The 25,829-nt window shown below is 37.0% G+C and overlaps 1 long non-coding RNA gene and 1 pseudogene across 1 annotated transcript in view; one reads left to right on the top strand and one right to left on the bottom strand.

The window, feature by feature from the left end:
- Positions 1-597: 597 nt before the first annotated feature.
- Positions 598-25,829, bottom strand: part of LOC141372453 (uncharacterized) — a 56,233-nt gene continuing 31,001 nt past the window's right edge. Inside the window, exon 3 of the long non-coding RNA XR_012377707.1 lies at positions 598-1,249. This is a non-coding gene — a long non-coding RNA (uncharacterized lncRNA). The remainder of the gene's footprint in view (positions 1,250-25,829) is intronic.
- Positions 25,320-25,736, top strand: LOC112835540 (profilin-1 pseudogene; annotated as a pseudogene).

Raw genomic sequence — 25,829 nt, 5'->3', positions numbered from 1 at the left:
CCCCTGTGATAGCAAATTTTTAAACACCATACAGATATTTATAAATTTAATTCTCACAACAGCCCAAAGAGATAGATATTAATTTTATCCCTCATTTGAGGTAACTGAGGCACAGATGAATTAAGTAACTTATCCAAGGTCATACAGGTCGTGAGAGGTAATATTACAAATATATAATAGCAAAATGGGCACTAAAATTAAAACAGAGAACCATCACAAAGTATATCAATCAAGTCTCAGCCTGAGCTTATAAATGGTAGAACTGGACTCAAATTCATGAACTCTAGATTCAGCACCCAAGCTCTTACTATGCTACTAGAAATGAGAACATCACTGACAAGGAAAATCATCCTGTAGTTAATGGGACAGTTCAGTTTGCTTCTTGGGATAAGAATCTAATTAGGTAGGTATTTTGAAGCATCAGACAGTGAGGACCACAGAAAAGGTTAATTCTTAATCATTATTTGAGAACTACTATGTGTATACTGCAAATAGTTTGCACCCCTAAATAACTAAGCAATTTCCAACCACACATGATTCTGGTTTTTTGTTTTTTGTTTTTTTTTAAATTTAAAAAAGTTTTACTTAATTGCTTAAATTAAAAAAATAACATTATAATTAAAATAATCCTACATATAGTTACAAAGGATGGTATGGCTTGAAAAAGTCTCTTGTAATTTTGAAAAGATGAACATGATATATCTATGATGTTCTGAGAATATGAAATTTTAACAACTAGAGACTTCTAATTCTTGGCAAAACCAGAAGAATTAAAAGATCTCAATATGTGCATATTCATTTTAGCAAACCACTTTTATGAAATGAATGCTTGTGAGAGACTGGGTGTGAGTTGACCTGGTTCCAAGGGATCTAGAAGCTGAGGTACTATCGGGATGAATCGTCCGGGGATATTTTGCTGCAGCAGCTTGAGGAATGGTTTGCACTGTGACTGGATGATGTTTTTCCACAACAACTGAGCTCATGGGAGGAGAAACTCCCATAATAGCTAAGCTGCTACTAATTCTGTTTTTTGAGGCAAAATCACATCTCCCTGGGATCCAGGCTGTAATTGTTCTTCCAGCTTTCTGTTGTGCAGATGTCACAACTCTGGGCACATACATTTCTTCTGGTGCAGCAGCCGCTGTAGACCCAGCGCCGAGAGTTGCAGAAACAGGAAGGTGAGCAGAGGAAGTGTGATTCTGGTTTTTAAGAGTTTCTTATGGAAAGAGTTTCTTCTTAGGAAAGATCTCTAGTTGACGACAAAAAAAAAGCGCCTTGTAATTTAATATCATTAGCATCAAGATAACATACCTTGGTAGGAAAAGAGTTTTCTAGAACATGGACTTCCTGATTTTTTTTTTTTGCTTTTGTCAATCAGAAATGAGTATACAGAGATTAAAGGTATAATTAAAAAGATATCACTTTGCTATTATTGCCATTTTTTGTGCTATACTAAGTATAGTGTAGTAGTACTATAACTCTGAAAGAAAAGTGTATTAAGAAGTTATAAAACAGTCAAATGTAGAATTAGAGACTCTATTTCAGACATATGATATGATTTTTCTAGAAATTAAGGCATTTAAAACAGGATACCAAATATATGCATACACACATACACATAAATTGCATATAAACTCAGATTTGGATAAATTTAGCCAAAATTAAATAGGACTAACACATATGTTTATTTTTTTATTTTTTTTAAAGATTTTATTTATTTATTTGAGAGAGAGAGAGAATGAGAGATAGAGAGCATGAGAGGGAAGAGGGTCAGAGGGAGAAGCAGACTCCCCACTGAGCAGGGAGCCCAATGCGGGACTCGATCCCAGGACTCCAGGATCATAACCTGAGCTGAAGGCAGTTGCTTAATCAACTGAGCCACCTAGGCGCCCAACACATATGTTTAAATAAGTATCTTATATCTTAAACTTTTGAGACTGGCTAGGGGCACATTAGGAAGTGATTAAGAGCAGAAAGTACTGGTGAAAAACCATTGTGAGTATTTGGGAAGCAATCTAGAAGGCCCCAAGAACTAGGCAATTGCTAGCTACTACCTCATCTTTGAGGTTACGAGTTCCTTAGTATCAACCAACATTTATTTAACCGAAGACATAAAAATGACCAACAGGAATATGAAAAGATGCTCAGTATCACTAATTCAGGAAAATGCAAGTTAAAACCACAATGTGATATCACCTCACACCAGTTAGTATGGGTTTTATAAAAAACAAAACAAAGGGGGTGCCTGAGCGGCTCAGTTGGTTAAGGGACTGCCTTCGGCTCAGGTCATGATCCTGCAGTCCCGGGATCAAGTCCCGCATTGGGCTCCCTGCTCAACAGGGAGTCTGCTTCTCCCTCTCACCCTCCCCCCTCTCATGCTCTCTCTATCTCATTCGCTCTCTCAAATAAATAAATAAAATCTTTAAAAACAAAACAAAAAAGTATAACAAATGTTAGCAAGGATGTGGAGAAATTGGAATCCCGGGACACTGGTGAGAATGCAAAATGGTGCAGCCACTATGGAAAACAACAACGACATTCCTGAAAAAATTAAAAATAGAACTACCACATGATCTGGAAATCCTATTGAGTATTTATCCAAAGGAATTGAAATCAGGATCTTGAAGACATATTAGCACTCCCACATTCACTGCAGCACTATTCACAATAGCCAGGATGTGGAAACAATCTAAAGGTCCATCAGTGGATGAATGGATAAAGAAAATGTGATTTATACAACAATAGAATATTACTCAGTCTTCAAAAGGAAGGAAATCTGCAATATGCAACAACATGGATGAACCTTGAGGAGATTATGCTAAGTGAAATAAGCCAGTCACAGGACGAATACTAAGTAATCCCACTTACATGTAGTAGCTAAAATAGTCAAATCAGAGAAGCAGAGGGTGGAATTATGGTTTCCAGGGTCTGGGAGGTAGAGGAAAATAGGAAGTTGCTAATCAATGGGTATAAAGTTTCAGTTATGCAAGATAAATACGTTCTAGAGATTTGTTGTATGAAATTATGCTTAGAGTTATCAATACTGTATTGTACACTTAAAGATCTGTTAAGAGGGTACATCTCGTGTTAAGTATGTTTACTACAACAGAATAAAAACAAAAGTAAAGAAAGCAAACCAGGAATGGGGATGACAAGCTTGGAGAATCAGGAAAACATTGGGATGTGGAAATACTCTATATTCAGCGGCACTATCATTATCCAATTACTTACCCTTTGCTTTCCCTGTTTTAATCTTCCAGTCAGAACTTCTACCCAAATGCCAGGTCACAGAAAAATCAAATTGTAGAACTAAGAGTGTCAGAGGTAGTTAGGTAGGTAATACTGCATTTTTTCTTAGGAGAACCTGCTGTTGCCCTCAAATATTCAGTAGTTTAATTAGCTTTAATTCTTGGTTAGTTGTTGTATATATCACTCAGACTTCAGAAACAATTTTAAGACAGTCATCATTAATATTACTAATTCATGCATAACCTTTAGAAAAATTTAATATGCTTTCGTGAACATTTTTTTTTAAGATTTTATTTATTTGACAGAGTGATACAAGTAGACAGAGCGGCAGGCAGAGGGAGAGGGAGAAGCAGGCTTCTCCCTGAGCAAGGAGCCTGATGTGGGGCTCGATCCCAGGACCCTAGGATCATGACCCGAGCCAAAGGCAGACGCTTAACTGACTGAGCCATCCAGGCGCCCCTTCATGAATATCATTTTATCTAAATACTAACCATGGTCAGGTAGAATTATTTCTGATTTACAGATGAGGATGAGGAAGCTTATATAGGCTAAGCCACTTGCCAAAGAAAACACTAGATCTAAAGATATTTTAGCATTAATTTTAAGCACTTTCCACAAATTTAGGTTGTCTTCTTTTAGAGTGCTTCCACATCTCCATTCCCAGTGGACTCCTCTCTTCCTACCAGCAATTCAATGTCTTTCTGCTGCTCACTAGCTGTCAATGATGTCCTTGGCCCCTCTGTTTGAACCCCATGGAGTCCTGCCCTCCAGACTTTCCTCTACTCTTGCTCCATACAGCATTGCTTCTTGTACCCTAACTCATATGGGGTAACTGCTCTCTGCTACCTAAAAGAAAGATGATACAAGAAAGTATTCATGAGTTATAAGAGGATGTGGCCTTATGTATTATCCATTCCAAAGTTCACACTGGTATTTTCAGAATTTTCTATGAGCAGAAAGACTTAACATACAGAAGTAATTTAACTTTTAAAATTATGGTGAATGTTTGGGTAGTAACAGTGCTTCCTAATCCTAGATGAACTTTCAAATTACTAGGAATGCCATTTTTTTACTTATTTATTCCTGACAGTAGAGATCCTAACAATCCTAGGATTTATAAAGTATAAAACTCTAATGATCAGCTTTTTGTTGCTAAGTCATTTGGTTACATAACACACATGAGCAAGAGCCATATTGATTCTAAGGCACTTCTTAGAAGGCTTCTCATTCTAAGTCTGGGTCCATATCATAGCCTGTCATCCCCCAAGAGTCTTATGTTAGTCAGCACCAGCACAGAAAAATGATAGTCCAGATGTTGGGTCAAAGACCCGCCAAGTACAATGAATCCATGTGCATCAATCACAAGTGGAAAGGGAAGAAGTTAGGATGAAAAGAAGTTTGAAGGTATGTGCAGAGGAAGAAAAGAATGAAAATCAGGAAAGACATTTTTTGTAACTTTATAATGTTTTCTCATGGAAGAAAGAAATGGGTTCTGAAGACTATTCCAATGAAAAGGAAGTTTTTAAAAAGATCTGAGTAATGTTTACCTTTCTGGATTAAATTTATATCTTCCTCAAATTATAAAATTTGTGAAATCTTCAAGTGTTGAAGTTGGAGAATGCCTTAGTACGCATACTATCCAATCTCCCATTCAATATAAGAATCTGTAATATCTGTAATTTGTGATCATTCAGAGCCTACTTAAGCCCATGTTTGATTCTATTGGATTTGCCTCCCTAAGATATCTACTGATTCCGTTAGTTCTGACATCTGAAGCTAAAAGAGTAAACCTAATCCCTTTATCATATATCACTATTTGAAATGATTCAAGGCAATTATCAATTTCCCCTTACCAAGTTAAAGTTGATAATTTTCCTTCCACCATTACACTACTTGTAGTTACTGCCCCCATTTGGATATATAAATTTCAGAATATTTATTTGAAAACAAAACAACAAAAACTCCTTTCTCTGAAGTCAGTCATGCTAAATCCTTTAAATTTCCTAATGAAAGAAATCAATAAAGAGCACTTTTGATAACTGTAGTATAATGTTTAATATACAAAGACTTGATTTTATGAATTGAGATTCAACTTCCTCAGTCTGTTCAGTGCTATAACTTTGAGAATTTACTACATTTTGTGAGAGATAAAAAGGACCAAAGAGTCAGAAAATTCTAAATAAACAGTAGTTCACACATTTTAATAACAGATATGTCTTGGAATATTAGGTGCAATATGAAACTGCTAGCAGTGAAGAAATAACTCCAACAGGGGGAGATGGGAGGAAGAAAAGAAAGGTTTTCACTTTCCAACACACACACAAAAAAAACAAATTGATTTCTAACTTGACCTTGCCACAGGAAACTTCGCAACTACACAAGAGTTGCCAACTGAAGAACTTCTGCTACTAAAAGTAAAAAGGCAAAGTTTTTCTGGTCAGATTTTTGCTACTATGGAAGAAAAAAAAATTACAGTCTCTCTTAGTCATGAAAATGTAAATATAATCAAAGTAGGCAGCCGATGCCCTGAGGAGAGTATATAGCAGTACATTTTTCTCCTATGGCTTATCAAATGTCGACCTTGAATAATCCCTTTGAGTGCAAAGATGGGATGGAACAGGGGAATTTATTTGCCAAAAGGTCCTAGATACCCTCTGGGTTATTCTTTCTTTTTTATCATCAACTTAGCCACTTTAGAGAAGGGCATCAGAGAATTTGCCTTTCTTGCTTGCTGAGCAGCTTGACCGGCTGCCTCCTATAGCTAGTCAAGCTAAAATTTTAGTCTCTGTCTCTCTCGGTCCAAGTTGGCCGGGCTGTACTTTTGTCAGTGCATTCTTGACAATTTAAAAACTCACAAGTGGTTTAAACACTTCAACAGAAATATGAATGGCACAATAGTTTTACAGGTATTTCTTGAAAATGATGAGACCTCCCTGTAACTCCTACTCATCGGTTCTTATTTAGCGCTCAGAATTCTTTATTTTAAAGTAGACATAGTATTCTAGTAAAATACTTACAACAATAAATAAAGTATTATATAAAAACATTCTCCGTTCTGTAAAGGTCAATATGGCTATTAGCACCTGAAGAAAATATTAACATAAGAAATAATTGATAAGCTGGATAACACCATTTTAGCCCTATTTTTTTTTTAAATCGCAATTAGACTTCTATTTTAAACCATGGACATTTTATGGGGCACCTGGGTGGCTCAGTTCGTTAAGCTTCTGCCTTAGACTCAGGTCATGATCCTAGCATCCTGGGATTGATTCCCCCATCGGGCTCCCTGATCAGCGGGGAGCCTGCTTCTCCCTCTGTCTGCCACTAGCCCTGCTTGTGTGTGCGTGTGTTCTCTCTCTGACAAATGAATAAAATAAAATCTTAAAAAAAGAAAACAAAAGAATGGTAGTATAGATAGTTAGGATATTCTTTTTTTTTTAAAGATTTTATTTATTTGACAGAGAGAGACACAGAGAGGGTACACAAGCAGGGGCGGAGGGAGAGGGAGAAGCAGGCTTCCCGCTGAGCAGGGAGCCAGACCTGGGGCCCTGGGATCATGACCTGAGCCAAAGGCCGACGCTTAACGTCTGAGCCACCCAGGCGCCCCAATAGATAGGATACTCTAAAGACTCTATGAAGTAACTATTCTAGATCCTCAGTGTTACTAGTGGTCTTTTAAATGAGAGACAGATGAACTTCCGTCATGTGTAAGCCACCCTTATTTTGGATTGCCTATTCTACTCATTTAATTTCAATTCTAACTGAAAAAAATATTATTCAGCATCAATATTAATATGATATAGGCTTTTTAAAATGTGATTCATAATGAAGCATTTTAGATCATTTGAAATAGCAGTTTATAATTTTAAATTAGAAAAAGGAATTATTATTTTATACTCTAACAGCCATTTCTATTTTTATTTTTTACTTTTTTTTTTTTAAGTTTTTATTCAAACTCCAGTTGGTTAACATGCAGTGTAATATTAGTTTCTACACCTCATCACAAGTGCCCTCCTGAATCCCCATCACCTATTTCACCCATCCCCCCACCCACCTCCAGCCATTTCTATTTTTAATTTGAGTTGATTGCTTCAATTAGCAGATTTCAAAATGTTTGTATTCCTCCAAATTTAAGGAAACATTTGGCATTATCTGGCACTAATTTCCTACCTGGTATTTTAAAATTTGAATATTAGGGAAGAAACTGAATTTTAATTATTTCAATCCTACTGATTACTGGTTCATCCAACGATTTTTTTTTTTTAAAGCTGTTTCTGAAACTTGAGTTCTCTGGATAATTATAATCATAGAAATATAGAAACATACACTAACAGATTTTATCTAAAAACTTCAGATAGTCTGAATGGTTGATAAAAATGACAAAATCATAGATACCCAAGGAACAAAAAAAGTCATATACTGCTATATGGGAGGTATACACAGGATCTATGCCTGTATGTTATTTCTGTGACATCTGTAAATTGCTCAGTGAGATTCAACACCAACACTGGAAACCAAAACACTGGTTGTATAGCATAAAGTTCAAGCTTCTTGTTCTTCCATAAAGTAGTGACACCACTTTTTACTTTGTTTATTTTTCCTTAACTGCAGCCAAAATGTAATTCATTGTCCTTGCAAATATTCCCTGTGCTCTATTTCCATATCTTGGCTAATATTTTCCATCTGCATGGAATTCCTGTCAAATCCTTCAAGAAGTTCAGCCAACTCTCCCACTTTGCCCAGGATTCTCTGGGCACTTTTAGGATGCAAAATCCTATATCCCTAGAAAACTCTGTCTCAAGAAAACTAAGATAGCTCATTCTACCTTCAAGAGCAAGCATAATGATCTTCACTCTTCCTCCACTTCATCAACCACTCACTTGAATGCATACTGGAACTTGTCCCTTTTTTTTTTAAGATTTTATTTATTTATTTGAGAGAGAGCACAAGCAGGGGGAGAGTAAAGGGGAGGAGAAGGGGGAGAGGGAGAAGCAGGCTCCCAGCTGAGCAGGGAGCCCGACGTGGGACTCGATCCCAGGACCCTGGAATCATGACCTGAGCCAAAGGCAGATGCTTAACTGACTGAGCTGCCCAGGTGCCCCTAGAATTTGTCACTTTTCAAACTGCTTCACCACTGAATGCTTAAAATCAATTATATCTATCTCTGTTTTAAAAAGTACCATACCTTTTACAGTTCCTTACACTAAAAAAAAAAAAAATCTCCTATCAATCCCCTCCTTCCTTATAGCCAGTATTTTCTGTACTCCACACAAATCAACAGTCTGATTTCTCTAACCTGGTCTCTGTCCTAGGAGACCCACTGATGTACTGTCTCAACCAGTATCCCTTGCAACTCTGGTTTTTGAATGGATTCAGCCAATGAGATGAGATATCAGAGGGTGGGAGGAGAGTGAGGTTGGAGACTTTTTTTCTCGCGTTTCCTTGTACTACCAAAGACCACATTTCCTTTTCAGGCGCCTCCTCTAATATCAAAATTCTCATTATCTTCTTTCTCTCAGGCTCTCCCTCTCCCTCTTTGTTCTCCTCCTATCTCCATTCCCTTTCTCCTGTAGCCATTCAGGCCTAGGGCAGGTAAGAGCTCCCGGCTCTTGATAGTCCTTGTGATCTTTATCATGCCTTTTTTTTTTTTAAGAGTTTATTTATTTATTTGAGAGAGAGAGAGAGAATGAGAGAGAGAGAAAGCACATGAGATGGGGGGAGGGTCAGAGGGAGAAGCAGACTCCCTGCCGAGCAGGGAGCCCGATGTGGGACTCGATCCAGGGACTCCAGGATCATGACCTGAGCCGAAGGCAGTCGCTTAACCAACTGAGCCACCCAGGCGCCCCTATCATGCTTTTTTGATTGCCCAAATATTAGTATATAAACTCTCACCTCTTTTAAGAATACCATTTATTTTCTACTAGCATCTGGTGGATACATCCACTTTATCCAAATCTATAAATCCTGTTAGCTGTACTTCCTTCAAATCCAATTAAATTTGAGAATCCATTATTTCAATCTCTATCTCGCCAACATCCTTAACCATCTCACCTCCTAGTCCTTCCAGTTGTGCCCATTCAGCAATTTCTCTAAACTTACATCAAACCAATCATATTTTTCCTCTTTTATTGTTATCCTAGTGGTAACACAGCAGGTGAAAATCACACCTTCAAGCAGATTAGTAACTCTTCAAGTAAGGAGGTGAGTTAACTCTTCAAATAAAGAGGAGTCACTGGGCTGAAGTCCCGAAGAGACCAGAGGAATAGGCAGGATAGCTTCTTCCCCTCCCCCCATTTTTCCAGCATAAAACCCAAGCCAACAAACAAAGTCATGCATAGGGAACCATCCTAAAGCATACTTACTAAAACCATGAGCAATATCATGGATGGCTTAGAAGAAAAAACAACTCAATATTAAGCCACTAAATATCAAGCTTAGTTGCTTAAATATCACTTACCTGTGGTCAGTGGTATCCTAGAGCATGAAGCATTGCTGATCATTTAGGTAGGATTTGATGGTGAAAAAGAATAAGGTGGTAGGAAGAGAAAGGAAAAAGAGAGCATGGGTGAATTAGTCACAATCTGACATCAATTTCTAATCCTAGATCATATTTGTATTCTTAAAATAATTGATAAATCAGAAAAGACAGAAGGAAAAGCAGATACTCCTGGAGGACACTAAATTTAACATATTCCAAGAAGAGCTTGAAAAAGCTATTATTTTCCAAGAAGGAGCAAGAGAAAAACTACTTGCTTTCAAATCAGAATAGTCAAACCATGAGCAGTTTCCATGCTCACTAGAAAGCAAAGGTGGGTAGTTGTGAGGCTATGTATGGTGGAGAGTGGGAAGGGCAACTTCACTGGCTAGTTAAATTCTTTGTTGTGATTATATAGGTAATCTTCAGGTTTAGGAGAAAACAGAAGAGCAAGTATGATAATTTCTTTGCGATTTTTATTTGTTGGATTCTTCTTCAAGGAAAATAGAGAAATTATATTGACATATTCAGGGTTCAGTAACAAATATATTTCCCCCTTCAAAAAACACCTAACAAGAGGAATGTATCACATTCCTAATATTTATTATTTTATATAACTAAGAAAATTTAAGGCGTTGAATAATTAGATCTGCAGTCTTCTTATAGGGATTTAAAAGTAACTGAAGCTTTAAGAGATGAATCTCCATTTCCATAATTAAGCAAAGAAGTTTTGTATCTGATAGACAGGTGTTGGAGACTAGAAATGTGAGCGAAGGGGAAATTGCAATTAGCTGAAAGAGCCCCTGCCAGAGAATAGATAATGTACATTTAGATGACGCCTTGAGACCCATCTTCAACCCTTTCATTTCTCTCTTAAGAGTGAGAACAAAGTGGGGCACCTGAGTGACTCAACTGGTTAAGCATCAGACTCTTGATTTCAGCTCAGGTCATGATCTCAGAGTCATGAGACTGAGCTCCACATGGGGCTCCATACTTAGCAGGGAGTCTGCTTGAGACTCTCTCTCTACCCCTCCACCTGCTCTCTCTCTCACTCTCTCTCTATAAATAAATATATATTAAAAAAATAAAAAAGAATAAGAACAAAGCACAACACACAGGGGCCCTATGCAACCACGTCACATCCCATATCTACCAGCTGCATATGTCTGAAGAAGAAGCTTCCCATAGTGAGAGATACCTCCCTTGAAGCCAAAAATGGGAGGTTCAAGGATGGGTTAGTACTATCCTTTTCCATTTCTTAAAAAATAGGCCCCTTTATTTTTCTGCTGTATGATTTTAAATTTGCTTAATTTAGTGGAAATCATCAGGTGTGTTAGGTGAAATAAACTGTTAGAAGTAAGCCAGTCCAGGAGTCATTTTGCAACAGTTTATATATACATTTCTTTCCTTTGGAAATCTCTCCCCTAGAGGTAAATTATTTTTTATCCAGATTTTTCTAATAGTACACACACACACACACACACACACACGCGCACGCAGAAAATGCCCAATAACTATTATTTCATAGGCATGTGTCTGAAAAAGAAGGAAATAACATACAATTTTTTCTGGCAAGGCAGTAAGGAAGTTGGTTCCTGGTGCAACCAGGAGTAGATATCACGGGCTGCCATTTTTTAGGGCACCAAACCCTCTGTAGGTTGAACCGTTTGTTGTGACATTCAGAAAAGAGCTGGGGCTTGACATTTTTCTTGCAGAGATCATTTTTATATGCTGTCTTTTGCAGGCTGGTTTTCCAGAAGCAGACAGGGAGTTTGGCATGCAAGATGACTATGAGAGCACATGGAAAGGGAAGGAAGCAAGATCAGGCACAGCAAGCCACTGAACAGCATTGCAGTCCTAGCAAAGTTTTGGCTAACCCCAAACTGAGCTCTAGAGTACATATGGCCCACTCCTTGGTGGACCAAAATGGCAAGGCCTGTATACCCCACCGTGATTAGTCATTTGATGTGGACAACCCCAGGAAGGCTATCCCTTCAGTGAGGCAGCTCTCCACAGCTGAGGCAAACACTGAAGGACACAAACACAGTTGGAGGCTCTCTGCAGACAGCTGGAACAAGTCCTGCCTTGAGGGAGATCTGGCCAGTGCATTTCCATTTCACCACTGTCCCTTCCATTTATTAATTGCAGTTGTTGTTCAGTAGGAATTAGAATTCAGTGGGAGACACTTCCAGCTATTTTTTACCATCAAGTTCAGAATCATTTAATTTATCTGGTTTGGCCCCAAATGAAAAAGAAGGACATCTAATCTCAGAGTCAATGGGCTGTTTAAATTTCAGTGTTATTCCCCTTATAATTTGGGTACATAAATTAATTAAGATACTATTAAATTCCAATCAAATGGGGCTTTTAAGCATATCTATGACATTTGGAAACACATTGAATTTTACTATATAGCTTTTCTGAACCAACTTGTGGTTTCATATGGTTTCACTGAATCTACTCTTGACTTTGAAACCTAGATTTGATTTATCAGGCCTGTCAAGTCCAAGATATATCTCTCTTTTTAAAAATGGTTCTGTCTTGAATGATGTGTGGAGCAGATTAACTGGGTAATGTCATCAGCTGTAGCCACTGCTGATGCTAACTCTGCAGAATCCTGTATACTGACGGTTAGGCGGATTTAGCTTATCCACTTCAAAATGTTGGTAGAACATAAAAGAGCCTGTGCTTACTGTAATTGCAATTACTCAGTAATTGTGAAACCAACAGTGGACTGTAAGGTCATCCACTGAAAGGAGCCAGAGGGCTTGGATAACATCTTTCCATGGCCTTTTTATCAGAATGTATTTTGATCAAGTGGCTTCAACATAAATGGGTTTGTGTGTGAGTTTGACAAGATGGCTAAGTCTCCTCCCTTATTAAATTTTTATACTGGTCAAAAATATTAGATCTTTTGGTCATTGTCTCCATCTTTTTTTATTCAGAACACTCTACTATGAAACTTACCCATCTGAGTGGGAATTATTTCCTACTTTTCCAAACATGTCAGTACACAGCAATACTGTGCCAGTTGTGATTTTGTGCATTTTATGTTTTTTTTTTTTAATTTTGGCAAGTCAACTCTAATTATCCCTGCCTGATTGGATCTTGAAATATTGACATTGTTATAACCCAGGATCTAATTTATACACTATTGATTAGAGTATGACTATTCTTGGGATTTCTCCAACATCTCTATTATCTCCATAACGATGTGATGCTTTATTTCAAAAATGACTATTTATATAATTCATTCTCTAAGATATCTGGCCCAATTCAGTCTTTGCATTTTGGATATAAAATTATAAAATGCTTGAGGGCATTAGAAGGCTGGTAGATGGCACCATTTTCTAAACAAATCTAAGACGTCATTGATTGTACCATGTACTAATTTCAGAGATTTTACTATGTGAAAACTGATGAAATGTAGTATTATGATACACTTTGCCCCCTGAGAATCACCTTTTCCTCAAAAGGTTTTAATTAATGAAATTCTTACAAAGACTTTTATGTGCATAATCTTTAGTTTATTGCTCTATATAGCAAACTCTTACAAGGATAGAGCAAAATAAGAGTAGCCCTGTGATGACAAATGTATGAGCAGATAGATATACTATGACTAGTAATGAGAGCAATAAAAACTTCAGTAAAATGTAGAGTCAGCTGACCTAGAGTAACAATGGTTATTAGAACATAGTTATAGAAGTTCACATTATAGGGAATGCTAAGCAAACTTTGGGGTCATCAGTCAAATATGAAGTGACTATATTGATTCTGGTGACAAAAACAGAGTACAGCTAGACAAAATATAGGACTGAACATTTAAACATCCAAAGGTTTCAGGAAAGGCGTACTGATCTTTTAGTACTAAGGAGAGCTCCAAATAAGTTATTGCTTTCATAAAAAAAATACTAACTCACCCTCTAAAAACAGAAGGGAGGAGAGAGAGAAAGAGAGAGAGAGAGAGACTCTTTATATTGGGTATTTACAAAGCAACATTACAAACCCGTGTTATTTGTAAAGATGTATAACTGCTTTCAGTAAAACAGCCTCTTAGGAAACAGAAATGTCCCCTCTTCTTCCACCTTGGAGTATTTGGTATAAATGTCTAGTAAGAAATCCACTTGTCTATTCAGGACTTCTTTCATGAAAGTCAAGGTTCTCAGAGATTTCATTGAACTGGACTCTGGGAAAGGAATAGTTTTGGCTTCTTAGAATGAGGCCTTATCTCTCCAGTACCAGAGCCCTCATAACAAGTAAGTTATCCTCCGGGATAAGGCCATATGCCAGTGGTTAAGGCTTATTATTGAGTTAGTCAATAGTTTAGAACCATGAATAAATGTATAAGAAAAGAAAATTTATCATATACCAGGAGTGGCACCAAGAGTCAGAGAAATAGCTCTGTATTCAACTATTGGGGGCCATTTAAGCAATGACTATAGGCAAAAATGATTTGACCTCATGACAATCTAAGGAAAGCCCAGAATTCTGCAATAACAAAGTAGATAATTTATCAGAGTCAGTGATATTTACCTATTTCTATCTAATGAAAAGGAAATGTTTAAGGTAAATTTCATAAAGTATATTCTTTTACTTTAAAATGGAAAAAGAAAAATATAAAAATATCAACATAATAACTGGGAAACAAAGAGGCCACAGTTTAGGATAGATACATAGTTAAATCATCTGTCATGAACAATTGAAATCTTTTTTATTGTTCTTTGATAATGACATGTGCCTCAAAATCATTCTGCAAAGCCCTGAAGAGAAGTTACAAGAGAGCAAAATCATGAAAGCTGTTTGCATAGTAAATGAAATGAGAAACAATCACCTGGGACAACTCCCCTTTGTGACCTCTACAGGACTAGTTTCAGTGTCTGCAGTAGCCATCTTGGCTCCTGCTTTAACACTAACTTCTAGAAGTGTCATGCCACAGAGTTGAGTGAAGATGTACAAAGAAAATAGTCTTTAAAAAGAGGAACTAAAAAAGAAAATATAAATGGCACTTTTTAAAAGCTATCCCTTCTCACAGAACCCCCCTTCTGTTTGATTTGTTTTCCAATATTCCCATATAGATAGAAAAAGTGAGTTATATTTTTTATTATATTACTGTTTCCATCAATGCCTTCTGTGTAATATTTACTGCTTTGATATTGTTATTTTATCTCTGAACATACGAAGGAGCAAATAAAATATGGCAATACATTATTTTAAAGCCAGCACTTAAAGGGCTATAAATGGAGCACATTCCTTGTGGCAAAGGGGAAAGAATTGCCATAAGACAGTTTACATTTCCTTTGCTTGTTTTCTGTCCTACTTATGTCTGAAAAATCTTTGTAAAATAAGTTAAAATAGTTACTCATAGGCTTTTTATGATAAACCATCTTCATTATTTAATATTTTCTCTTGGTGCTAAATTGATGCCAGGTTTGACAAGTTGATGCATCTTCCAAAGTTCTTGAAATATAATTAGATCCAGTAGGCTTTAAATCTTCCTATGACAGGGATTCTATTTAATCTAAGCCAATATTTAAAACAATATATCCTTCTCTCTATTGGAGTTTATCAATATAGAATGAACACAAAAGTTTATGGGAGAGGAAATACTGGCCAATCATAATGATGATGACAACAGCATTATTATTAAAAAACAGTACAGCAACTTTGTTTAAATTCAGCTATTTTCTGAATAAGGTTATTATATTTTAGATATTCTGAATCATTTGATATGTTGTCTCTCCCTTCCTATTCCTGAACCTATTTCCATTAAATTTAAAGAAGCCTGTATACCAGCTACCTATGCTAACCCCTCTAAATCATATTCATAAATATAGGCAAACAACTAAGGATCACTAGAGATGATTTGGGGACCTCTTTATGCTAAAAAAGAAATCCCAACACACAAACACAATTACACACTCAAAACCAAAAGAGATCATTTGGAGGTTAAAACCAAACTTTAAAAAAAAAAAAAAAAACGAGTAAATTACTTATCTCAAACCTTAGCTTGTTGGCATGGTAACCAGGACTCTGTCTCTTCAGCTCCTAACCGATGGCGATATGCATACATTCATCTCTATCACATTAGCCAGCCTGGTGCTCAGACAAGCAATTGACTGCTGGGAGCTCTACTGCCTGGAACATGTCATCTAGCCAAGTAACAAGACAATTGCAGAGTAGGGGAAGTGATTCCTTTACTACTCTCAGTGAGATGTGTGATAGGGAGCTTGTCTCCAAAGTACTGTTTGTAGATGTGAAACCCACATTTATTGATGGAAGTTTGTACTGACACTTACTACGGGCTCTTCCATTCTGAGCAGCACATCACTGGCAAAGAAAATTCTGCCAATAACTATGCTCAAGAGCACTGTGCCATTGGCGGAAAAATTACTGACTTATCCTGGGACAGGATTCACAAATTGGCCAATGAGTTCATAGGTCTTTAAAAAATCTTGGTTTTTCACATCTTTGTTGGGGGAACAGATTCTGGGTTTAACTCTTGGCTTATGGAAAGTCTCGTTGAATAAAGTAAGAAGTCCAAGGTCACATTTCCCATTTTCCCAGGTCCCACAGCTGTAACTAAATTCCATGTCCCTATGATTCCATCCTCACCACACATGCCACCCTGTGTATGCATGGATGTGTACATATCCTCAGTCCTGAGTGCCCAACTTACGATTACTTCACACCCTTATTAGATAGTACTCCATAACCGCCTCTCTCAAATTTGAAAATGACTTGAATGTAGATCTTTCAGAATTCCAGACCAATATTGAATGCTATGCTTGCATCCCATTTCCTCTAGCCACATAAGCCCCAGTCATCTCAGCTTAAAAAGCTCATGATTAATAGCTTCCTATGGCAGAGATTTACAGAGTAACAGTGAACCAAATGGTATAATATCACCCTCACCATGGTAAGTACATGAATAAGGAGATGAAATGTAACTCTTGCCATGTTGAGTATCATGGTATTGTGGTTCCCAAAAATGTTTATTCTGCCCTTTCCACCATCAAAAAAGTATATCATCCAGTGGGTAGATTGATACACCACTGGCTTCCAGACCATACTGTGATTCCTGGAGGAGACTTGGCCAAGGTACAGCCAATGATGAGGCCTAGACCCACTTGGATCATAGGTTTGCCCCAGTGTATTCCAATCATGCCTTCAAATATGAGTAATGAGTTGGAAGAGAGAGAGTGTCCTGGGCATTTAAGAACATTACTACCCCAGAGAAAGATAATAAAGAATGTGCCATATGTACCCTTTCCCTTTCTTTGTGTCCTACAGTATATCACACCTATGGAGCTTTAGCTTCCATACTGAGAGACAATACAGCTATTTAGTTAGATTGTCTTCATCTGCGATCAGGTCTGATTTTTCCATGTGTACCTGAAAAACTTTTACATCACATCTCTGAAACTTAAAATTTTGTAAGAAACATAATTAGCAATCTTGATGCTGTTCAAGTAGATATTAAAACAATAAAACTAGAGGAAGCCTAATAAAAAAAAGGGGAAGAAAATAGATTTTTTATATATTACAAATATGATAGAAAATTTAAAATTTCAATAGAGGTTAAAAAATAATAAGGTAAACATAAATGAAGCAAAATTACTGTTCTCTAAGACAGAGCTGAGGAAATCACTCAGAAAACCTAAACTGTATTAAATGCTATAATGTAAGGACAAGGATTTTTGCCTACTTCCTATTGTATTCACAGAGCTTAGAGCTCAGTATTTACTTATTCAGTAAACATTTATTAGTATATTAATTAATTAATACTTATAAAGCAAAAAGACCAAAATAATGTAAATTATTAAAGAAGACAGGGAGAATCAATATAGGAATGACAATGTCTGTCTAAGAAGTATTCTAGAAATGAAGAAATGAGGATATAAAATGGGAAGAGGAGAAATTTTTAAAAAATTTTTCTGAGCTGAAGGAAAATATAATCTCCAGAGTGAAAGAGCATATTTTGTTCTAAATATATGAATAAAGGGGCACCTGGCTGGCTCAGTTGGTAGAACATGTAGCCGTTGATCTTAGGATTGTGAATTCGAGCCCCACATTGCATGTAGAGCCTAATTAAATATATATATATGTACTTATTTATTTATATATTTATATATGTAAATATAATACATAAATATAATATGTAAATATTTTAAATATTAAATTTATATTTTATATAAAATATTAAAACATATATATAAAAATAAATATATATATAAAAATGAAGAATTCATCACGACAGATGCATATTCTAGCAGAATTTCAACCTCAAAATAAAACTGTGCTTAAAATCTTTAGAAAGTACATCTACATTACCTACAAAGGAAGAAGAATCTATCAGTCTTCTCAGCCAAACAGAAGGCTAAGAGGCAATGGAACAATGAGTTTGGAATTTCTCAGGGAAAATTAGTTTGAACCTGGAATTCAATATCCAGTCAAAATAACAATCAAGTTTGAGGAGAAGTTAAAAACATTTTCAGACCTTCAAGATTAAGAAGATTACATGCTTGAAGGCATCCTTCAAAAAACTTGAATTTGTATTCCTGAAAAGTTAAAAAAAAAATCAAGAAAGAGAAGCACATTTGGATTCATTATAATTTTGCAATGGAGTTTCTGTGCAATTGGTTCAAATAAAAACAGGAAGTCATGGGGCGCCTGGGTGGCTCAGTTGGTTAAGCGACCGCCTTCGGCTCAGGTCATGATCCTCGAGTTCCAGGATCAAGTCCCGCATCGGGCTCCCTGCTCAGCAGGGAGTCTGCTTCTCCCTCTGACCCTCCCTCCTCTCATGTGCTCTCTCTCTCTCATTCTCTCTCTCAAATAAATAAATAAATAAAATCTTTAAAAAAAAACAGGAAGTCAGAAGGTTCTATAAAAAATTTCCTTAAGGAAAAGACGGATCTCATTCAATGATCTGTATAATTAAGATCTTGAAAGATTTTACCAATATGACTAAACTTATGGGGTGTTTGGCTGCCAGTAATAACAAAAAAATGGAATTAGAAACTCTTTGGAGAACCATAAGTTGTATAAGAAACCCAGAGACCACATCTTGAACACACTAAAATATGATTTTGAGCATTAAAACCTTGGAATGTTCTCTTTCTTTTGGCACTATTTTAATTATGTAGGATTACATTCCCTTTCCAATGGATCCACAACAGTACTTAGATTGAAATGATATTTATATTTTTAATAATATAATAAATAATTTAAATAATATTTATGCACAACATTAACCATATTTACATAATGTTAATATTTTATGAGGTTGCTTTGTTTTCAATTTTTAAAGTCAATCTACAGTGAAAACACAGGCAGTAACATTAAACTTGAAAAAATGAAACAAAATATAATTTGGCAAATCAAACAATGATATGGCTGGGGCACCTGGGTGGTTTAGTTGGTCAAATGTCTGCCTTCAGCTCAGGTCATGGTCCCAGGGTCCTGGGATCAAGTCCCACATCAGGCTCCCTGCTCCGTGGGAAGTCTGCTTCTCCCTCTGCCTCTGCCTGCCACTTCCTTGCCTGTGCGTGTGCTTTCTCTCTCTCCTCTCTCTCTCTCTCAAATAAAAAAAAATGATACAGCAGACAGAATTTAGAAAACACAATGGGCAAGGAGAATTAAGAAAAATGTAAGTATACTACTTTCTTTATCATATGTAATGTGAGGTCAATGAGTAGTCATAAATTATATGATTCAAGAAATATTTGTTGAAGAATATTACTTGAAGTCATAAATATAATACTAGAAGAACTATAACTAATATGAATAATTTGGTACTAGAAAGAGGAAAGGTAAAAATTAAAACGATGATGCAAACTGAGTAGATACAGTCTGAAGTTGATAAATCAAGAAATAGAAATAAAAACATAATTTAGAGAAGCAATGATAACCACCCATGAACTGAAAACAAACATTCTTTAAAGTGCTTACAACTGCAGATGGCAGCTAGAAGTTAAGACAGAGGAAGGAAGAAACTTTCATTTTAAAATTTCCTTTCAAACTTTCATTTTAAAATTTAAAATCTTAACACACACACACACACAAATATATACATTTGTGTGTGTGTGTGTGTGTGTTATATACATATATATGTATGGGGGGAGGGAGAGTTTCCTCTTATTGTTTCTTCTCTACAAGAAAACATGGTTTCTTTTAATCTTCACACCCACATCACCAACCCGTTCTTCTCTTTTAACCAGATTAATTAAGAATAGAAATTCTTCTTGGTTATTATAAGTATTACCTGTATATTTTACAGCATTCTCAAAGTTTCATTGCACATTCTCTCAGTTAATCTACACAGTAAGTTATTATCCCCGTTCTATAATTGCTGAAACTTTGTTTCAAATCAGTTAAATAAGTTCCTCAAATTACCCAATTTTTCAAAAACTGTGTGTGTCAGAAACTGTGATAGGCACAGGGAATCCGATGGATTGAGTGGAATGGACAATGTTAATAACAACAAATAAATATACAATTAAAAAGGAGATAGGTGATCCAAAGGAACACAACAAAGTTTCAAGAAACCAACACAAGTTAACCTGTTTTAAGTGAGGTGAGTGGAAGTTAAAAAGGCAAGGAAAGGAGAGGTGCTTTAGAGAGAGAAATAGAATGGGCAACAGTCCTGAGAGATGGAGCATTGTCTAGGAAACGAACTAGGGCTGCAGGGGCTACAGGAAACAGCATAAGAGGGGCAGTGTTGGAAGATAAAATTAGAGAAGTAAGCAGAGCCAGACTATGCAGGATGTGTAGGCCATGCTAAAGACTGCTTTCTTTATCCTAACTTATTTAACTGATTTGAAACAATAAGAAGCCATTTAAAGGACAAGGAGATATAATATGATTGGTTTTGCATTTTTAAATAAAGATTCTGGGTACAGTGTGGAGATCTGGTGTAGATGTTCAGTCTCCAAGTCCAGTGCTCTTTCGATTAGAATTCTCTCTTGAGAGATACCTTCCTCTTAAACAAATACATCGTTTCCTTGGATTTGGATTTTTTTCTCCAACAATGTTAAATATTGCCTGGAGCACTATTTGCCCACAGAAGAAAATCAATAAATGCTGGGTGAATAAATTAATATTATTGCTTCTATGTAATTTTTAAAACCACTCTGCCAAAAGATGCCATCAATAGATCTCTTTGACTTATATTGCCCTTCTGTGGAATATCAGTTATCTTTCTTTGCCTGTCTCCTCTCCCATACAAGGAAAACGTATCTTAGATATTGTCAACCCACAATAGTGAAGAGATTTCTGTAAAATACGGAGGAACAATTTAGGAAAAGTGGAAGGAATTCTGAATTCTCAAATAGTCATTTAATCTAAGAAGGACTTATGTGCTCCAAAGGGTTATGAGAACTCTGTATTGGGGTGATGAGGGGAAAGAAAGAGAAGCAAAATACTACAGGTGTGAGGAAGCAGTAACTAGGGAGCATGGAATGAAATAAGTTAACAAGAAGGACATGTTAAGAAGACATACAAACACACAGACACATACGAGGCCCACACAGATAAAACATGCAAACAAGTACGCACACGTCTGCGTGGCCACATGTATTCACACAAATCTGCAGGTATCCAAACCCTATCAGCAGTCAGAACACAGTCACTACACATGTGAAAGAGCCAAGCCCCTAGCGGGGTACAGAAGAAAGCTGGGATTCCTATGAAAATTCATATGCATACTTGTGTGTGCATGAGTGTTTCAGGTGATTATCAATACTTAACAGTAAAACTCAACACAAGCAAACAACACGAGGCATCCTTTTTTCTACTTAGAATATACTGAAATCCCATCTTCAAATGAAACATGGTCCAGTAGCCTTTGTCATTTTAGTCCCTGATTCATCATGTTACATGTGATTCATTTACAAGGAATAACTGACTTAGATACCAACTAATCATTTCAGGAAAAGACCTCAACATATTAATTTGGTGGGAAAATGTTTAAAAAGCACCTTACACAAATACTCTTATGTTTCCTTCTCAACTGATGTGTCCTGACCACCCCCACACACTTAACAGTATGCCAGAAACTATTATCCTTATTTTTACCTTCCCACACATCATGCTATCCCTTCTTCCCCTAAGCTTGTTTTTCGGGTTGTAAAAAGATTGGAACACAATGTCTATTTCTGTTAGCTTTGAAGCCTAAATAATAAGATACAATTCCAGCTGAGAAAGTATATTTTAGAAGTTTGTGTTCATGGTTCATAATAATGAAATCAAGAAGATCGGATCATTTGAAATGGATTTACATTAAAAAAATTCAATTTTTCACAAAGGAAATGTCTTGTACACGTTAGTATGTGGGGATCTTCCAGCATATGAGAGAGTCATAAATTTACCAAAGACTTTGAATTTTTCAGGATATTTAATGAAATATCAACCGTATATAAGACTGAGACATATTTTGACTTTTATACGTACAAGTCTAAATTGTTAACTAAATTAACAAATTCTCTCTGAACAGAATTCCTATTAATAAGCCCAGATCTGTAAGGAATGTAGTCTTTCAGTACTGAACCTGTGATGGCAGGACCTGACAAAAGAAGAGGAAGATGTCTCTAGTGCAGGTTTCCCAAGTCTCTTTCAGGGATCACATGTCTCCCCGAGCAAAATGATTCAATTGCCTGAGACACCAAGCAGCTGCAACAACAACAAAAAGGCTTCCTGATTTTTTAATCCACATAACACACACTATGCATTTTATCCTTGGAGGTATGTGTGTGGGGGGGGTACTTATTAGGACTTTCTGATGATGAAGAAAAACACCAATTCTGATTTACCTAAGAACACAAAGGAAATTCTGGAAGAACTGAACACCCAGGCTGTGAGAGGAGCAGGAACCAGGGGAGGCAAGAGAAATTTATAGACAATCCTCTTATGTACTCATTGGATGATTTAGACAGATGATCTTTTGAATCTGTATCTTTCCATGCAGGAATAAAATTTCTGGGAGTGACACATGCTTGTCCTGGGTAGGTCACTTTCCTACTTTTCTAAACTAAGGGGAGGTGAGTTCAGGGGTAGGATACTGTAGAATCCAGAAGAGGCATCACCCAGAGGAAGAGAGGGTATAACCAAAACAGAGAGGCTAGAGACAGAAACATGCTGTGCATACAAGCCAGCTTCCAAAATGGCCCCTGATAAACCTCATGACACTGAATAGTCTCCTGCCTGTCGATCAGGACAGATTTCTGAGACCAGGAGAATACAGCAGAAGTGAAGAAGATTTGTGACTTCCAAGTCAAGGCCCTAAAAATCACTGGAACTCCTGTCTTGATCTCTTAGAGTGTTTACTCTGGAAAAAGCCAGCTTTCATGCCATAAGGACACTCAAGTGGAGAGCCCTATGGAGGGCCCCATGTGAAGAGGGACTAAGACCTCCCTTCAACAGTCAGCATGAACTTGCCAACCATGGAAATGAACAATCTTGGAAAGGAATCCTCTAGGTCTAGTCAAGGCTTCAGATGATTTTCACCCCAGCCAACATCTGACTGCAATCTAGTTAAGAGGCCTGAATTAGAACCTGCCTAGCTGGACCATCCCAAATCCCTGACCCACAGAAATGGTGAGAGATAACAAATAATTATTATTGTTTTAAGCCATCAGAATTTGAGGTAATTGGTTGTATAGTGATAGATAACTCATAAAGTAACCTTCAGCCACGAAAGAGAAATCTGAGAGGTTTATGAACAAGTCAAACCAGCAGAAATCAGAGTCAATAATAAGTCATCAATAAGTGTGCATTAATTACCTATAAAATGGTGAGGCAATATTATATAATAGTTAATGGTATGACCTTTGAAACTAGGCTGCCTAGGTTAGTACCCTAACTACTCCATTGCGTGACCTTCAGCAAATTACTTAACTCTTTGGGAGATAATACCATTTTCTCTAATTTATAGAATGGAGATGATAAAAATGATACTTAATTCAAAGGTTAATTATGAAGATTATATAACATGATCCAATAAAATACTTAGAACTTTGAGTGATAAGCATATAATTTCTATGACATGTATTATATAACATATATAGCTATATATATATATTACATGTATACCTATATATGTATATATATGTAACATATATATGTAACCTATATATGTAATACACACACACACATACACTCCTACATACATATATATACATATATACATTCAGGCACTGACATACATTTGTATACTCATTTAATTCTTTTTTTTAATAGTATCCCATACTTTATTTTTATTTATTTATTCATTTTTTAAAGATTTTATTATTTGACAGAGAGAGACACAGCGAGAGAGGGAACACAAGCAGGGGGAGTGGGAGAGGGAGAAGCAGACTTCCTGCCGAGCAGGGAGCCCGATGCGGGGCTTGATCCCAGGACCCTGGGATCATGACCTGAGCTGAAGGCAGATGCTTAACGACTGAGCCACCCAGGCGCCCCTACTCATTTAATTCTCATACAACCTCATGAAATACGTACTACTATATTATCCATTTTACAGATGAGGACACTAAAGTATGGATAGTACAGTGTGAAACCTTGCTTCAAATCCAGACAGTTTGTTACCAGAGTTCCCACTCCTAACTATTATGATATAGAAACCTCCAGTTAATTAGGACACACACCATAAATACTGGATATTATCAAAAAATTGTGCTAGTTGATACTGGAAGTAATGCATCCATCATCTTTTTTTCTTAAGGAGGTTGCATTTTAGAGGAGAAAATGAGATTGATAATAAAATCAGATTTGTTAGGAATATTTTGTTTTATAGAAAAATTATTATGTTTCATTATGAAGAATTAAGTTAATATTTATAAAATGGTCTCTAAGAACTAGTAATGGGACAATACCTCCACATAAACATGTTCTTGATAGAATAATTACATATATACATTCAGGGGCTCTGATATAATGTACACCAAACATCCTAAGTGTGCTTTAGAGTTTTCAACCTTTCCCTCATTGCCAGATATTCAGCCAGTATTTATCATTGTTTTCCATGTACAACCTCAGAAGTCTCCCTAAACTGCCCCTGTCTATATTCCTAACTTGCTTTGAATTGAGAAAATAAATAGCCAAGCATGGTAAATTGAATAGTGTGCTCAAAAATTCATGTCTCCCCAGACCTCAGAATGTAATCTTATTTGGAAATAAATTCTTTGCAGATGTAATTAGTTAAGGTAAGATGAGGTCATACTGGATTAGGGTGCACCCTAATCCAATGACTAGTGATCTTATAAATAAAGGAGAGAATACACAGAGACACGCAGAAATAAGACAGAGGCAAAGATCGGAGGGATGCAGCTACAAGCCAAGGAAAGCCAAAGATTGCTAGGAGCCACCAGACCTGGAAAAAGCAAGACAAGATTTTTCCCTACAGCATTCCTAGGCAGCATGCCACAGCCAACACCAGGATTTCCAGCATCTAGACTCCAGAACTAAGAAGATAAATTTCTGTTTTTTATAGTCATCAGACACAGCTAATAGATTCTCAGTCCAGAGGCAGTGCAGGCCCAAGCTCTCCACCTCCCCCGCCGGCCAGCCCCAGGCACCTGAGCTCAGCCCCAGCAGCAGCGCCATGGCCAGATGGAATGCCTACAACCATAACCTCATGGCAGAGGGCACCTGTCACCCCAGGGCTGTCGTGGGCTCTAAGGGCTGTCCTCCACTGGGGCCACCTTGCGGGGAAAACCTTCATCAACCTCATGCCAGCTGAGGTCGGTGTCCTGGTTGGCAAAGACTGGTCAAGTTTTTTCATGAATGGACTGACACCTGGGAGCCAGAAATGTTGTTATCTGGGACTCACTGCTGCAGGGCAGGGAATTTACAGTGGCTCTTTGTAGCAAGAGCACCGGTGGAGCTCCCACTTTCAACATCACTCACCATGACTGCAAAGATGCTAGTCCTGCTGATGGGAAAAACAGGTGTCCACGGTGGTATGATCAACAGGAAATGTTTCAAAAGAGCCTCCCACCTGCGGCATTCCCAGTACTGACCTCATCTGTCCTTTCTCCCCACCATTCCCCACTGCTTTTGCACCCCTCTCCTACACACACACACACACACACACACACACACACACACACAC

The sequence above is a fragment of the Callorhinus ursinus genome, unplaced genomic scaffold, assembly GCF_003265705.2.
Source record: "Callorhinus ursinus isolate GAN/ISIS: 27379988/994484 unplaced genomic scaffold, GSC_fseal_2.0 scaffold4, whole genome shotgun sequence".
Classification (NCBI taxonomy): domain Eukaryota; kingdom Metazoa; phylum Chordata; class Mammalia; order Carnivora; family Otariidae; genus Callorhinus; species Callorhinus ursinus.
This window is presented reverse-complemented; position numbering and strand designations above follow the sequence as displayed.